The 16,234-nt window shown below is 28.2% G+C and overlaps 1 protein-coding gene across 4 annotated transcripts in view; it reads right to left on the reverse strand.

Annotated features, from left to right (window-relative positions):
- The window catches only part of LOC121114993 (uncharacterized), a 181,626-nt gene that overhangs the window by 102,749 nt on the left and 62,643 nt on the right, over window positions 1-16,234 (reverse strand). For 2 of the 4 annotated variants that reach the window (XR_011779401.1, XR_005863539.2), the window contains exon 3: window positions 5,879-7,584. The exons of the other annotated variants lie outside the window; for them this stretch is intronic. The gene's annotated coding sequence lies outside the window, so the exon portion shown is untranslated. Of the gene's footprint in view, window positions 1-5,878; window positions 7,585-16,234 lie in introns of those variants that run through there. 4 annotated transcript variants of the gene reach the window in all.

A 16,234-nucleotide genomic window follows, 5' to 3' on the forward strand; every position in this document is an offset into this window, starting at 1 on the left:
ATTGACTTTTTTATTATTATTATTCGCTTTATAAAAAGAATTCCTCATTACATTTTTCAAATCAGTGTTTAGCTTGAATTGTATTTTTTCCATAAAAAAAGAAATGTAAAATTAAAATACAAAATCTTTTTTGGTCCATTGCTTTGAAAATAACAAAAAGTAGTGTCACACTTAGCACAATAACTCAGAAATAAAGAACAGATTGTCATAAAATTTTGACAGAATTCAAAAGATGATGAACTATTTTTTTTTGAGCTGCACAAACGTAAGAGGAATCTAAATCTCTGTAATTGGTCAAAAATTACGAAAATAGTAAAATAATTTTGAAAAATTATTATTTCGAGGGCTTTACCGGTCTTTAAATTTTTGTAAAAATTGATGTTTTCACATATTTAAATCGTATGTCTAAAATAACACGAAAATGAATCTTGGAAGGTATTGTATAATTAAAATCACCAGACTGGTCTTCATAATTTATGTTTGTAAGCCTCAAAAAAATATCATATGTTACATTTTTGAGTAAGAGATACAAGACGAATTGATATACATCCAACAGCACATTACTAGTAACTTCAAAAATAATACTTGATGATTGGCAGCTACAAACCATACGGAATGTCATTAAATTTATTTTGTAAGTCTAGAGGGACTTGAAATTACCAAGTGAGTGGATTTTAAAAACTTATCAAAATAATAATATTTCACTTGTAACATATCTTATGTAGGCCATATGATATCATAATATGAGTCAGAATTTCTTGAAAAGAAAAAAATTCTCTGAAAACGTTTGAAAAAGTACCTAACAGGATCTTAATAAAAGCATCCTGGTCATTGAGTGTCTTTAAATTATTCAAAGTTATTTAATTTATTCTAAAGTCAAGTATCAAATTCCATCACACCAAAAAACACAAAAGGAATGCATCAAAAATAACACATGAGTGAGTGTGGTGAAGAAGGAATGGATATTTCAATTAATTTTTTGTCAAAAATGATTTATTCTTATTATATATAAATCATTTCAGGAATAATAAATTATATATGTTTTATATTGGATCCATTTATCTTTCATTAATGTCTACGAATAACTTGTATTTTCAAAATAATAACAATAAAATGATTTTCAATGACGACAAACCATTCATAGTTTAATGATATATGTATAGCTTTATATAAAGTATATTCCTTTAATAATGCATACCTATTGGATAGCAGGCAGGATATTATTACATATTATTTCTCTGTATTTTTCAATTGGCGAAAAATAATAAAACTTTTAAAATAAAGATGTTTCTTAAATAATATCCCTCTCCTCCAAATAATTCGTTTTACCGCAGTATCTACGTATTATAATTGCTTTCTCCCCCCCCCCCTTCCATTTCTCAAACCTATTTGTTATTATTTTGCAATTTTATTTAAGAGATTTTAATCAATGTTACTTCTTTGTTCCTATTTTAAAAGTTATCTTTCTTTTTTTTAATATTTTCAAATTTTTTGAAACTGTACTGACCATATATACAAGGAAAAAAACATAGGGAAGATTTTATAGGCTACAGTAAATTAAAACATACACTCATCTGTAAAAAGGGGTATTAAACAAATTACCTCTTAATATCCCGTTTGGTCCGGATTCGATTTATCTGAGTTTCGCTATCGTACATTTTCTTATTTATGGACACCTTTCATTTTTTGAAATCAATAATTTAAGTATCAATTCATGACACTGATATTCTAAAAGTGTCTGGTATATTCCCTGAATCAACTCATTGGACTTTTTGGGGTATTGCTATTTTCAAATTGAATTGGAATTATCAGAATCAAAAAAAAAAAAAAAAAATTACACGACCATCATAGAATACGATTAAATTTAGCATATCCTATATAAAGATTCTTTTAAGAGAAAGGGTGAATTTTTTTATATAATTTGGTCTGGAATTGTTCCTAAACTAATTATTTGAATAGGATAATTGTAGCGTTATCTATTGAGTATCTCTTAAACATCATATTCCTTTGGGGAAAAAAATTCAATTGTAAAAACATATTTTTTTGTAAATATATATATATTTTTTACACAAATATGTCAAGAATCAAGATCCGATAAACAACAATATTAATAAATAAATTTATAAATTAAAATCCTAAAAATCAAATATTTGACCCCATTATATTTTTAAAGACATTCTTTGACAATAATAAATACTGAGGCATACTTTTTTTTATATCTATGTGGTGATTTAACACAAAAACACTTTTGAACAAAAATCAATAAAAGGAGAAATGTATACTTTATTCTGTTTACATCATATATATACTGACACTCCAACATTCCATCGACATATTTATCTCAGTTATAGGCTTTATATTCAAATTTATGGGATGATTTGAGACAATCAAGAAAGTTAATTATACTTTTAAACCTTCATGAGAATCAATTTGGTCACGATATAGCCCCATTCAAATAAAATTTATAAATTTATCCTGATTTCAATGAGAGAATAAATTTTTGCTATTTTATCTATAATAACGCCTCAAACGGATTAATCAGAATAATTTGTTGATAGAAATTGACGAAAATTTGTCGGAGAATACATATATATAAGAGATTCAAAGAGGAAAAACTCATTTCAGCTTACTTTTGTGCTGAAAAAACCTCATATTTACACATAGAGTGATGGAGAATTCAGGTAGGTTACCACATCGATCATGAGTGTATATGTAATTCGTGTATATACATTTTATTTCAATGGAGCATATTATAATCTTCAAACATTAAGAACTCTTCATGTCAAAATAACGAGGTTTTGTTCTTTAAACTTTGTCTTGTTTGTTGATAGGGAAAATGTGGCATTTTCTCTATCCCACAAAAGAAACATTTTAAATCAGAGAACCTCTAAATTTTGAAAAGAAGAGGGGTTTTAATTTTGAAGATTATGAAGTAAATTGCGTTTATTATACACGCACTATTTATGTGGTAACCGCATAGAGATAAAAATAGATTGATTATGTGAAAAAGCAGTTGACGCCGTTGTAGATGACCAAAACATTCAAATTGCAGTTGCAATAAATAGATATATCAATAACATAGAAGTAGCTCCAAATATTATTAAGTTAGATCCTCACTGTATTTTACATTTGACTATATTTTTTTAGGGAACTCTTCAGTTTTATAGAAGTACTGGATTAGTCCATACAATATTTCGAGTAATTGATGTATAATTAACCATATTTCCCATTGTTTTGATAAACTAATTTTTGTCTTCAAAAAATGTCCCTTACTTTTTCTCACCGTAAGTACTCTATATATGATATTTATTCTCTATGGGTAAACATGTTTAGAGTTCCATAAAAAATACTCTCAGCTTATGCTTTGTATTTATGGTTTATCTATTAATACTTTTTTACAAGTTTAATATTTTCTTACAGTTGACTAATATCTCATTCAATGTGCTTGCTCTTCTTTTCCTACTTTAAATGTAATTTTTGGTTCTCTAAGAGATGATTCAGAATAATGTATTAATATAAATTTAAGATCATTTATAGATGATTAATAGAAATGTAATCCAAACACATATTTGAGAAAAATCATCCTAGCTTTCTTTTGTATAGATAGACCTCATAGTATGTTCTTTGTTTGTATGTATGTACGGATTAAAAAGTCAACAAAAATACAGTGACCCACTATAATGTCATTTTTTATCCATATATTGTTTGTTGTACAAAGTACATATATGCAACAAACACACACAAAAAAAAGTCATTTTGATGCAATAATATTCACAATGAATCATTGTCTAAAAACGTATGCATACCTATATATTTTACTTTGTACAAATATAAACACGTGTACATTCATATGTTGATGATCTCAAATGATTAAGTACACTTGTCAGGTGTAGAGAAAGAAGGCCCAAAATCAGTTGGCTGTTAGCTAATTATAATATTCAAAAATTGTTTACGGATTAATTCTAATAGGGCATGAGCAGTGATGCTAATCAGGAGCATTTTTAGCATGTTAAAACCCAAAATAAACATGTTAACCCTGACAATTTGAAATATGTTTTGAAAGAGAGCAGCTGAGCTGCCATAACATTTCTTTGGATCAGCTGACGATGGGGAATAGGAGATGGAAATAAACATGGACAAAGGCAAAAATTACTCCAACCTCGATCCTCAATTCTACTCCATGTCAAACAAGGACTTACTTTCCTTCTTTTGTGAGCACTCGAAAATGTTCAACCCAGTTTCGTATATATGTATATCAATGATATGTTGTGTAGAAAAAGAAAAGTCACTCTTCAGATGTCCAACTAACAAAAAAAGATTTTCAAAAGTAGGTTTGAGTGTTGTTTACTAATATTGGTTGTAAACAAAGCAATCAGGGCAAAAGCACATAGAGTGGCGCCATCTTGCTGCAAAATAATAAAACTTCCTTATTGATAATATTAAATATAAGAATGTTACTCAAATTGATGGCACTGTAAAAAATTTAGGTTTTCCTCCCATTCTACAGGCTGTCACACCAACTGTTGGACAATATTATTTTTTGATTTTGATCATGCCCTATATAATTAAACAACGTTCACAATACTCATACGAACAAAATAAGCAGAAACATTGACAGCTGACAACAAAATTAAGTGTATATATTTTTGTATTAGTAAACTAACACCATGTTGTACGTGTACAATGTAGAGGAGACCGCACATCAAAAAAGCTACAGCAACAAAATTTACATTAAAGTTATGTAATATAAAGCAGATTATTGTGAGGAAAAATCAATATTTTTTTCAACTTTTCTTTTAGATATTGGATAATAATTGACTTTAAGAGAACGATGTATTTTTTTAGAAAAGTAATATTCATTCGTTAGATATTAGCACAAAAAAAAATATATTTTGGTTGAAAAAAATAGTGAACTGGGATATTATAGACCCCAGATTTATAAAACTTCTTCTTATTCCTTTGAATTTATATTTTATTGCCAATACTGTATACTCCTGAAACATTAAGTCTAATTATATGCAACTATATATTTATCTGAAATCCATTGTTTATGATTCATTTGTATAGTTTGAAAGAAAAAAAATCGAGGTTTAGTGAATTATATAAACAGTTTTTCTTAAAAGTCGTTCTCTTGTTTTTCCTTTTGATTTCCTGGCACTTCAATTTTTCAATGTGAAGACTGAGGTGTAGAACATTAGATACAAGATTATATTATAGCAAACTCATCTAAAACTTGATTCCCAAAATTTACATTAAATAATAAGTTTTTATTCGAAATTTTTATCAAAAATAAAAATATTATGTTTGTACTATAAGGATAACAAACTTTACTCTGTTGAAACCCCAAACCCATGTTATTAAAGCTATTGTAATATAACGAAATAATTTTTATTGATATCTTATATTCAAGCAATATTTTTAGAATTTTAATTCATATTTACAAGTTAAAAATAGATGGAATAGTTTTAAAAAGGATACAAAATATAAAGGACGTAATTATTATAATCTTTTAATTGTTTTTTATCATGTTATTAAATATTTTTTTTTATTTTTGGGGTTCCTTTTTTATCCAGTTTACTAACTGTGTTATAATAGGTATTTACGAACTGAGGGGGGAATATAATTTTCTGTATATATAACAGAGTTTGTGAGTGTGTCCTTTATGGGTGCCAACAATGGGTCTAGGAGGTTGAAACTTTGCATGGGTTCCTCTTTTGAACCGGGTAAGGCTAAAACGATGATGCCAATTTGCGGGGAGGGGCCATACAAGGGGGTTATTCTATACCCAAAATATATAAAAAAATGTTTTTGAAGCTCAAGGAGGCTAGATAGTTGGTGGAGTCATAAATTCAAAAGGTAAAAATTTAAATTTGATTAGTTTTTGTTTTTTCCAGGTCCAAAAAAGTGGAATTTCAATAGAATATTAGATTCGTAAATAAAATAAATTTTGTAGAAATTTGTCTCAAAATTTGTTTTCATGTAAATTTTTGCCACATAAAAAATATATTTCACTAAAATATCTGTAATTAAGTAAAAGTAAATTTTCAATTTTTAAGAAAAATGCCCAAAAAGAGGCAATTTCGAACTTCAACATGACAATTTTTTATTTTCAATTTCTGGAACATTTTTTTACATAATTTTTTCAGGATTCTTTGTAGTTTTGTGTTTCTCTTTACGCTGCCAATTAAGGTTATTCACTATTAATGCAAAATTAGAGAGAAACAGCTTGTTTCAACCCCTGATGCTAATATAGATATATGTAGAAATTAAGTTAAAAAAAAGCTACTCAAAAAATGATTTATTTTCTAAAAAAATTAACTTGTTAGAAAAATAAAATTTTAGAATATTAAAGAAAAATAAAGATCCTTACACATTTTTATCCCCTATGCCCTGCTTATGCTAAAATTGGCCCTGTAAAACAATAAAGTAATATATGACTATACTAGTGGTATTACATTCAGTTTATTATATAATCTGTGACACAAGATAAAGTATTTTATAATCAAATTTATTAGTAGTAGTAGACAGTATAATAATTGCCAATAAGAAGTATCTAAAAATTGTCCTATATTGGTCACGTATGACGTGAATTGTAACATGAATTTTATTTGTCAATTACGTTTATTTAATCCATTCATTAAATTTGCTAATTTGATTGAGCAATGCAAAACGTAGCATTCATGTTTCGTAATAACTAAATGTAATCAATCTATAAAAAAATGGTCTTAGATGTATTCATAATAATATATATCGGAAAGGTATTACATTTCAATTTTTTGTTATAGATGTTGAAAGTAGTATCCTAATTAAGTTTTAAGCTGCTAGATATAAAATATCTTACAAAGAATAATTTGCCATTTGTCCCTGTAGTGTAGATTGTTTTTTATTAGAAGATCTAAAATTATAACTCCTGATGAGACCTGTATTTTAAAAACTGAAAATTATTTTCTGAAAAATATGTCATATAAGAAAAATGATATTTTTTTTTTAAATACAATTAAAAAAATTATATAGGGCTTTTCATTTTATTAAAAAAATTAGATTCCAAATAAAATTACTAAAAAACTTTAACCTTATATAAAGAATTATAGTTCGACATTTATTTTTATTAAGAAAATCGAAATAAAATAAAAAAATTTCAAGAAAAAAGACACCTATTTATCTTTAACCTAATCCCCTTTCATGCTAAAAACCAAGCCTGTCTGATCACATATGAATTACAATTTAAGTTGCTTCCATTTTCAGAAACTTGTTCATCCAAGAAACATCAATTATTTTTATTCATATTAATGATAACTTGAACGTATAATAATATGTTTTAGTCCCTCACCTCTTACTTTTAACATAAGGTACCTGGTTTCTTTGAAAGAGGTTATGAATTAAGATTAAAGTTCAAGGACTCAAAGGACGTAGTTAGTAGTAACTACACCATTTCAGCTATTGTAGTTTCTATCAAAGACCGATAAGGACTAGGACTGACAAATTTTATTAGTCGGATGTATAGAACATGTTTTTTAGACCGATCTAACACTAACAGTAACCTATTTCATTACCTGATACTCCTTAAATAAGATTGACACATACCTAGAACATAAGTAATTAATAGTGTTAAATAAGAATTAAAATTTGTATATGATAATTTCAGATATAATTATTAATCAAATAACCAAAAATGAACTATGCTGAAATAATTTAAAATAAACGTTAAAAAATGTACCCGTACAAATATAGCCTAAAATATAAATTGATGGAAGATCAAACGAAAACTACTTAAAATCTATGTTTAATTAAATTAAAACAATACCTAGGAGAAGAAATTTCCTCTCTTTTTTGTGCATTAAAGATTAAAGAGATAGATTTTCAAATTTTTAATGTTATCTTAAGGGATATCCCAACGATTTTTATATCTTAAACATTTTTTATAAATAAAAAAACATTGTAACTTTTTTCTTTTTAAACTTAATTTATTTATTCTTGCATATTAAAAAAACATCGCATATAGCAAACCTTCAATTATTCGAAGTTTCTATTCCTGGGTTCAATCATTCGTGGTTATATTTTTGGGATATAAATACTAACTACACTGGACAACAGAATTCTGCCCTTGGATTAAGATGATATATTTATAATTGTTTTTACCTTCAAAACCATGTAAATAATCTTTTTACAAAAAAAAAATTATGTTCTTGTGGTCTAGGAGTGCAATATTTTATATACTATCGATGGGCTATCAATTGATAGCTAAACAAATAAACACAAATATTTTTTTTAACAAAAAATCTTAAAAAATAAGTAATTTTTTGAGATTCTGGTTTTTTATTTTAATGTGGTATGTATTTACATTACAACAATTGATTATTTGTATCGTTGTAATCCAAAATATGAAATTTATTAACTTTTAATTAAAGTATCAATGTTTCCTACCTTTTTTGTACCTAAAAGGCATTTTTTCCAACTCAAAAAAAAGATACATAAATAATATAAATTTTTTTAAATCTAAAAACATGTACCTGCAAATCACAATATTGTTTTTGTATGTCTTTTAAGGCGAAAAATAATCCTGTAGATGTAGTAAAATTGTATTTTTGTACCGCTCTAAAGGACAAAAAACCAAAAAATTGATCCTAAATTAAAGCTGTTGCTGTTATCTTTCAAACTAGATATTGCTAACAAATATATCTCATTTTTTAATAAAAACGGAAACAAAAAACTGGGAGATTGAAACTTTGATCCGCGCCCATGATGATAACTCGGTTTGCATGCGCATAGAAGAAGAGTCCGGCCTCAAAAATCATTTTCGAAGCAGTCTGCGAGTCGAGCTAATCCATATCCGAGTTCATTTGACTTCATTCAGATTAAAATGAAATGAAGCATGCAAGGTGGTGCAAGATTTATTACCTACCCCGTACTTATTCAAGGCTGTTTCTTTTCCATAGCATACATATTACCGTTTCGATTATATAGATTTTAACAATAAAAAAATATTTATTTGGCCTAAAACCATGTTAATTCCATCTTTAATAGAGCAATGAATTAATATAAGTATTATATAGGAAAGATTAATAGTACAATGTACTAGTAGTACCCGGACTTGACAAGAATAATTAAACGTCGGCTAAAAGACAAATATTTCCTCAATAATAACTCCCCTAGAAATCATAAGGGTTTCACTCCGTTTTTCATGAGAATACTAACACTTAGCTATAAAATACTTGAATCAATTCATATAAGTTCTGTCCTCCAGAATGAAGGAAGAATAATAAGAGTTTGAGAAAAAATTAAATTAAATAATTGAATGACTGATAAGTCCTTTAGTCGTTAGAGCACTCACTTAATAGAACAACCAAAATTCATTTTAACATCCCAACGTTTATATTTTAGTTAAATACGACTACATGATTATCTGTTATATAAAAAATATTTATATGGTTTATATCAGGGACCACTATATACAGTACAACCTATATACACGTTCGATGCTTCATGCACTCGCCTGCAATATTTCATTGATACGACAACATTGTTATTTCTGATATCAAAAATATTTATATGGTTTACATCAGGGTGGACTATATACAGTACACCCAGTGACTCGTTTTCATGTATTCAGTCATTCATACAGACAAAGTTTGCTTTTTTAACATGGAAATATCTTTATAACTAAAGATAGGTTTATTGTTATATCAAAGTAACCCTTAAAAACACAGAAACATCATAAATGAATTATTTAAATGTTGCTACTGTGTTTAAATAACATTAAAGCTCATTCATTCCTAGTATGTATCAAAATTACTAAACTTACTGTATTTGATAAAGGATTATTTAAAGTAGGAGTTCTCCAAATTTGTAGTACGCAGAGGCTTAAGTTGAAAAAATAAGTTAAATAAATCTGGTTTTCTAAAATAATATCATTTAAAATATATTTCTCAATTCAATTTAAATCTTGTAAATATTTAAATGACTTATTAAATAATGATTTAATTTTCAAGTAGAAAATTGTTCAGTCTTTAGTTGAATTTACTTTATGTCAATTAGCAGGGCTCATTTTGAACTCATTATATAATACAAGTTGTAAGTATATCAAGCATATTAAATAATTTTTCCAGTAATTCCCAAATATGAACTTACAAACATTGTAGATAATTATTTTTATACATGATCTTATGAACGTACATTAACTCAAAAACTAAATTTTCTTTTAAAAATGTTTTGGATTTATTGATCCCAAACAAAAAACGAATTTGGAAAATTATTTCAAATCTCTTATATTAAATTATTGATTTATCAGTGCTGTTTAGTGGGGCCTGACTGGAATGACTTTGGAGGAATCACAATTAATAGGCTCATCAATACTGGGTATTGGTAATTTTTATTTTTAATTGTAATTATTGAATTAATCCAAAGATCCATTAGAGAATAAAAGTAGGGAGATTGTATTGTGCAACTAGAAAAGTTTTAAAAAATTATGTCTCAGACAAGAACGATGAAAGTTTTGCTTCCATCAACAACCTCTATCTTTGTAACTAGTACAATTTGTCATATTGTCACATGCATAATCTATAAGAGTTGATGGCCTTGTATTTATTTAAATAAGTTATGTAGCAAAAGGTATAATAACCTCCTCTAGGTTTGAAAATCCGTAGCATGTATGTATGTATCACTGATAAAACAAGGGAATAATTCCAGAGTGAAAATTTTTAACCTGGATTTTCAAAACTGAATGGAATGGATCTTTGAGGCCAGTATACAAAATTACATATAAACATATAGAGAGGGGATTATAAATCCAGAACAAGTTTAGACTTCAATTTCATGGCAACCCTGAAATCTATGTTTATGAAAGTGTGCTCATTAGATTTAGCGGAAAAAACTGTATGCCAAAAAATAAAAAATCCTATAGATATCCTATACATATACATATCCTCCGAATACGAACACTTTGATGGAATAATTGTGTGCCTCCATGCCGGGCACTTCTGAGGACGCAAATAACTCCATAGATAATACTGCTAGAGAGCTTGAATTGATGTTAATAGATTTGGTGTCATTCGAGAATTTTTAATTGGTGCGGTTGGTTCAAATCGTCTAATAAATCCCAATAATACCATCAATTTGAATACCTTTATGTTTTGGGTAAAATATGGCCTCCTTGCTCTATGAATCTTAACCCCTTGGACAACTATGTGTGAAGCGTGTTGGAGATAAAGTCCAATAAACACGCAAATAACACTGCTTATTCTTTGCATGATTCCATTCTCGAGGTAAGGGCCATGTTGGAGGCCATGGTTGAAGCTGGAGATGGTTGGTTTGAGTGATTGACTTCACCCAAAATGGACTCCATTTTGTAAGGAAAAAAGATTTGTGAATTGATTAATAGATTTGGAGAAATAAATTCAAACCTGATTTGACTTGAATTGTTTTTTTATTATAATCGTAGCTAGCAAAACTGATCACATAAGTTAAGTTTCATTACTTTCTTTTATATCTCTAATAAACATGATATACTCAACAACGTTTCATATTGCCTGTATTTTTTTATTTGTATGTTGTATATGTACAAACATGTAAAATCATCTCTTTTGAATATTGTTGAGTAAGTTTTGTAGTAGTTGTTGTTGTTGTTTTTCGAACAATTGCTGTTGTTGTTATCGAGTTCACAAAAAATAATATATAAGTTTTAAATATGTACATGGAAGGTATATAGCAGATAATATTAAGATAACAAGTACGTAGGCATATGCTCATACTGGCAATGATAGTTCCATATTAGAATAATACATTTAAAATAATCTTATCAAATATTTATTTTTTGTTTGTTGAGTAGTTTATGAACAAGTTATCAATATTTTGTATTTTGTAAAATGTAACATAGATATATTCGATAATAATTCAAAAAAAACCTATTTTATGTATGTATACTGTATGACATATGTGACCCGTCAACAAAAAAACAATCTATAAATATTTTTCTCGAGATGGAAAAAAGATACTACCGTTTTCCTTTGGTAGCTTTGATAAATTATTGTAAATTTCTATCAACAAATTATTCCTATTAAGCATTTCAAATGGCCGTAAATTGCACTTAAAATAGCTAAAATTCATCGTCACAATAAAAATATAAGAAATTGACGGGTTTTATTAGAAAAGCTATATCGAAACTAATTTAAGTATCTTACATCATATAAAGGTTCTAACCTATAATTAAAAATCTTGGGTATCCTAAATCATCCCATAAATTTGAAAAAAGTCTATAATTGACAAGTATATGAAGTATTGGACTGTATGTATATGAAATAAAATAATAAATTTGTATTTTCTCCTTTTCTGATTTTTGTTTAAGATTGTTTTTGTGGACGTACCACATTCAGCGTTGGACAGCAACATTGGACTGTTACTAATTGTTCATTTTCTTACTAATATAGGAAGGTTTAATGATTATTTTTTGGCATTCTTGGTCAACCATCCCTTGTGCATATAAAAACTATTATAATCATTTAGTGATCTATTCATCATCAGTGAACAAAAAAGCCAAAAGGCAGCGCATCACAGATATCACAGATGCTCAAGTTGAGGAGGCCAGGATTATGGACGATGTGAAGTGATCCAGGAGGTGGGCAAGATGAAGACTAGTGGGCAGACCTCTCCAGGAAAGGAGGAACTGGAGGGCACAATTTAAAGAGGGATCCAGAGTTCCTGTCAAGTTTTGAGAAGAAGAATGATGAATCGTCTCACCAACAACTTATCAATGGCTACTAGGACTATAAGGAGGGCCGTAAAGGACTATTTAGGATTGTTCCATACACAAAGACCCCATGCCCACTTCTGAAAGAGGTCATGAAGGCCAGGAGGCTCAAGAGGAAAGGAGATGTGGCCCCCTTCCTCTTCAGATTTGAACACGCTGAACTTTACTGTGTGGGAGATTTTAGAGAAGAAACCAACAAAACTCCACCCAAATATGGACTCACTGAATGCCGCCATAGTGGCTACGGGGTACACCTCGTCTAAGGAGTTTGTCATCAACTTTTAGCTGAGGATATTTCTTTGGCCAAGATAAAACTTTTCCCGCTGCAACATGTCTCTCTATAAATACCCAGGAAAACGCTACTTTATCTTTTTCCCTCTAAAAGTCTGCAATTTTTTCTTCCCTTTTCGGGATTCATCTTCAATGGTTTGAAATTTTCATTAATTTTTTTTGGATTGTTTTATGACATGTAAAAAGTTTATGCAAATAGTCCAATTTTGGGAAACGAAAAACGGTTTATGTTCTTTTTTAATATTATACTCATTTTTTCTTAGAACGTTTTGTTGAGAACATATCACTCCAAGAGCTCCCGCATACCTTTGTAATAATATTTTTGTTTTAAATGCATAGTAAAATTATAATATGTATGGTTAAATTTAATTATAATATTATCCCTATACTGATACTTATATAATTGTTGAAGACTTCCTCTCTAGAACAGTAACACATTCATCTCACTCCTAATACTATAATAGACAGTTGATTTAAAAAATAGGTAGGACAACCAATTCTTTAATTTATTCCATTTTTTTATAACTGGTGCAAGTTTGAACCAGCTATTTAAAAAAGATAACAGCTGCGTATGTACCCTTATTTGCTCAAGAGAGCGCGCCAAAGCATAGATAACTTGTGACCTCTGTATGTTATTTAAAAAAAGAATAATAATCAAATTTTGGCATTTTCTTTTGTTTTATTCATTCTATGGATATGATGATGTCACAGGCGTGAAGTAGAGAAAATATTCTATTTTAATATATTATATATATTTTGTATGTTTCTTGGTTTATAGCACATACTTATTTTATGCGACCGAGCATGGTGTGATTTATAAGAATGTCTGACTTGAATTAAAATGCCTCTTTTCCTCTACCTAATTCAACTTTTGGACAAAGTGGATATTTATTACTTTAAGTCATTTGGGACAAAGTAAGTTTCTTAAGTCCCTTCAGTGTGGTTTTATTTCATTTCGTTGCGTATCTTTGTTTATTTATTATTAAAAAATAAGTTCTTCTTCACAACACAAATCATTGCTATAAAAAAAATAAGAAACATTTCATTTAATCGTAATAATACGGAAGACTTTATCATACAGGGTGGTTCACTTATAGATTTTTAAGAACCCTTTAATAGGTAGCTAATGACAAAGTGACTAAAAAAATGTCAGACAAGTAGAAACCCCAGTCCATCCCGAAGATAAAGGGGTGGAATGACAGTTTTGAGCACTTTTGGGAGAAATCTTTATGCCCTTCTTTTGGTACACCTGATTTAAACACCCTGTACTTTTTAATGTAGGATATGGCTTAGGAGAATACTCAAGAACATTCTTCTGACAAAATATTACGGAAGACATTGTGTCTCCATCAAGTTGTACAGAACAAAAGGAAGCTGTATTCTTAAACGAACTAGTTATTGTCAACTTCTATCAACAAATATAACTAATGTTTCCTTTTTTTGAGGCACCGCAAATTACTCATAAAAAACAAAATTCATCGTCACAATTAAAGAATTATAAATTGATTGATTCTATTTGAAATTCCCTTTCCGGGCCACATAATGTGTCACAATTCAAATATATTAAATTACAGTTAACATCCTTGGGTATCTTTTGTTATCCCGGAAATTTAAATACAAAGAATATAAATAGCCAAGCTACAAACTGTTACACCACCTATCGGATAATATTTTTTTATAGTGTGCTAATGCCCTATTTATCATCTTCTTCAGTATATCTGACCCCTTCAAGATTTTCCAAGTAATAAATAGTTGGTAAAAAAGCCAATTAAGTTTACAGAACATGGAAGTACCATTTGTTGGTCCATTTTAAGCCCTCTTGGAAAAAACCCCAGAAGAAACTATACGGGCTACATACAAAGCGGTAACATTACGTTGCTGAAAGGTTATCAAGGACAAGGGCGACCATTTTACACAACCTTTGTAAATTTTATTTCGCATAACTAAATCTTCAAAACATTTTATTAAACTTTGTTAATCAGCGAATTCAGATTCGACTCATTTTAAATTGACAATGGGACCGTTTCAAAAACCACTCCATATACATATAATAATGTACAAAATAAATATTTATATGTGTGTGTGTGAGGCTTATTGCCCCATTAATGAAAGTATTAAGTTAAGCCATATAATAAATACTTAATAATAGTTGTTGCAAAAATAAACCCGAATCCGTTCTTCGCTGTACTTTTATCCATAAATAAATTCCTATTAGTTCGAAAGTGTATAAAGTATATATACTTATAAATAAAATGCTCATAAATTTTTATTCTACCATTACTTATTTAATCGAGTTTACATATATTCAATTTTTAAGAGTTTTCATGAGTTTAATTCTACTTTTTTTTTTTAGCTATTGTTATTATTCTTAAAATGGGAAAGAAACTTTTTCTCGTATAAACTTTCAATCACATCTGTGCACATTTCTTAAGCATAATAACCCATTTTATTTCATTTTTTGTATACTTTACTTTATTTCAAATTAGATATGTTAAGTAATATATACATATTAGGGCGTCAATTATTTCATTTTTTGTGAAAAAGTTCACATTTGGAGGTTTAAGATTAAAAGGTTTTGATTAAAAAATAGGATTGACAAAGTTTGAACCGTTTTGATGAATGTAAAAAAGATTTATCAATCTCAAGTGCCGGAATTTATTTGCAATAAATTTTCATTTAAATTTTAGGCTGACATTTTTTTGAAGAGATAAAATTTGAATAAATAATATATTTTTTAACGACAAGTGGAACTTCTTTTTTTTTTTAAATATGATGATATTTATAATTTTTTAGACAAGACAAATATTTTTTATTCCATCAACTATCAAAATTCCCAAAAAGTGGGGGACCAATAGCGGCTTGGTCCTGATGATTCTGGCGCCACTGAGTTTAATGGCCCTAAAATGTTGAAATTTTGCTTATTTTTTTAAATTTGTATATTACAAATATTAACAAATTTAGCTTGATTAAGTTTTTATAAATTTTTTAAAACACTCATTATTTATCTATCTGAAAGAACGAAATAGTATTGAAGCAAAATGAAGCATTTTGTCTATCTTTCTATTCGTCAAACTATCAACTACCCGAACAATTTGAATGACAAATAAAATAATTTGCAAGTAGGTTTATTTTTTACTTAGATAGACAAAAAGTAGTACTCGAGTAGTAGAGATGTTAATCAAACAAAAAATATTCAAATAC

The sequence above is a fragment of the Lepeophtheirus salmonis genome, chromosome 3 (genome assembly GCF_016086655.4).
Source record: "Lepeophtheirus salmonis chromosome 3, UVic_Lsal_1.4, whole genome shotgun sequence".
In the NCBI taxonomy this organism is placed as follows: Eukaryota; Metazoa; Arthropoda; class Copepoda; order Siphonostomatoida; family Caligidae; genus Lepeophtheirus; species Lepeophtheirus salmonis.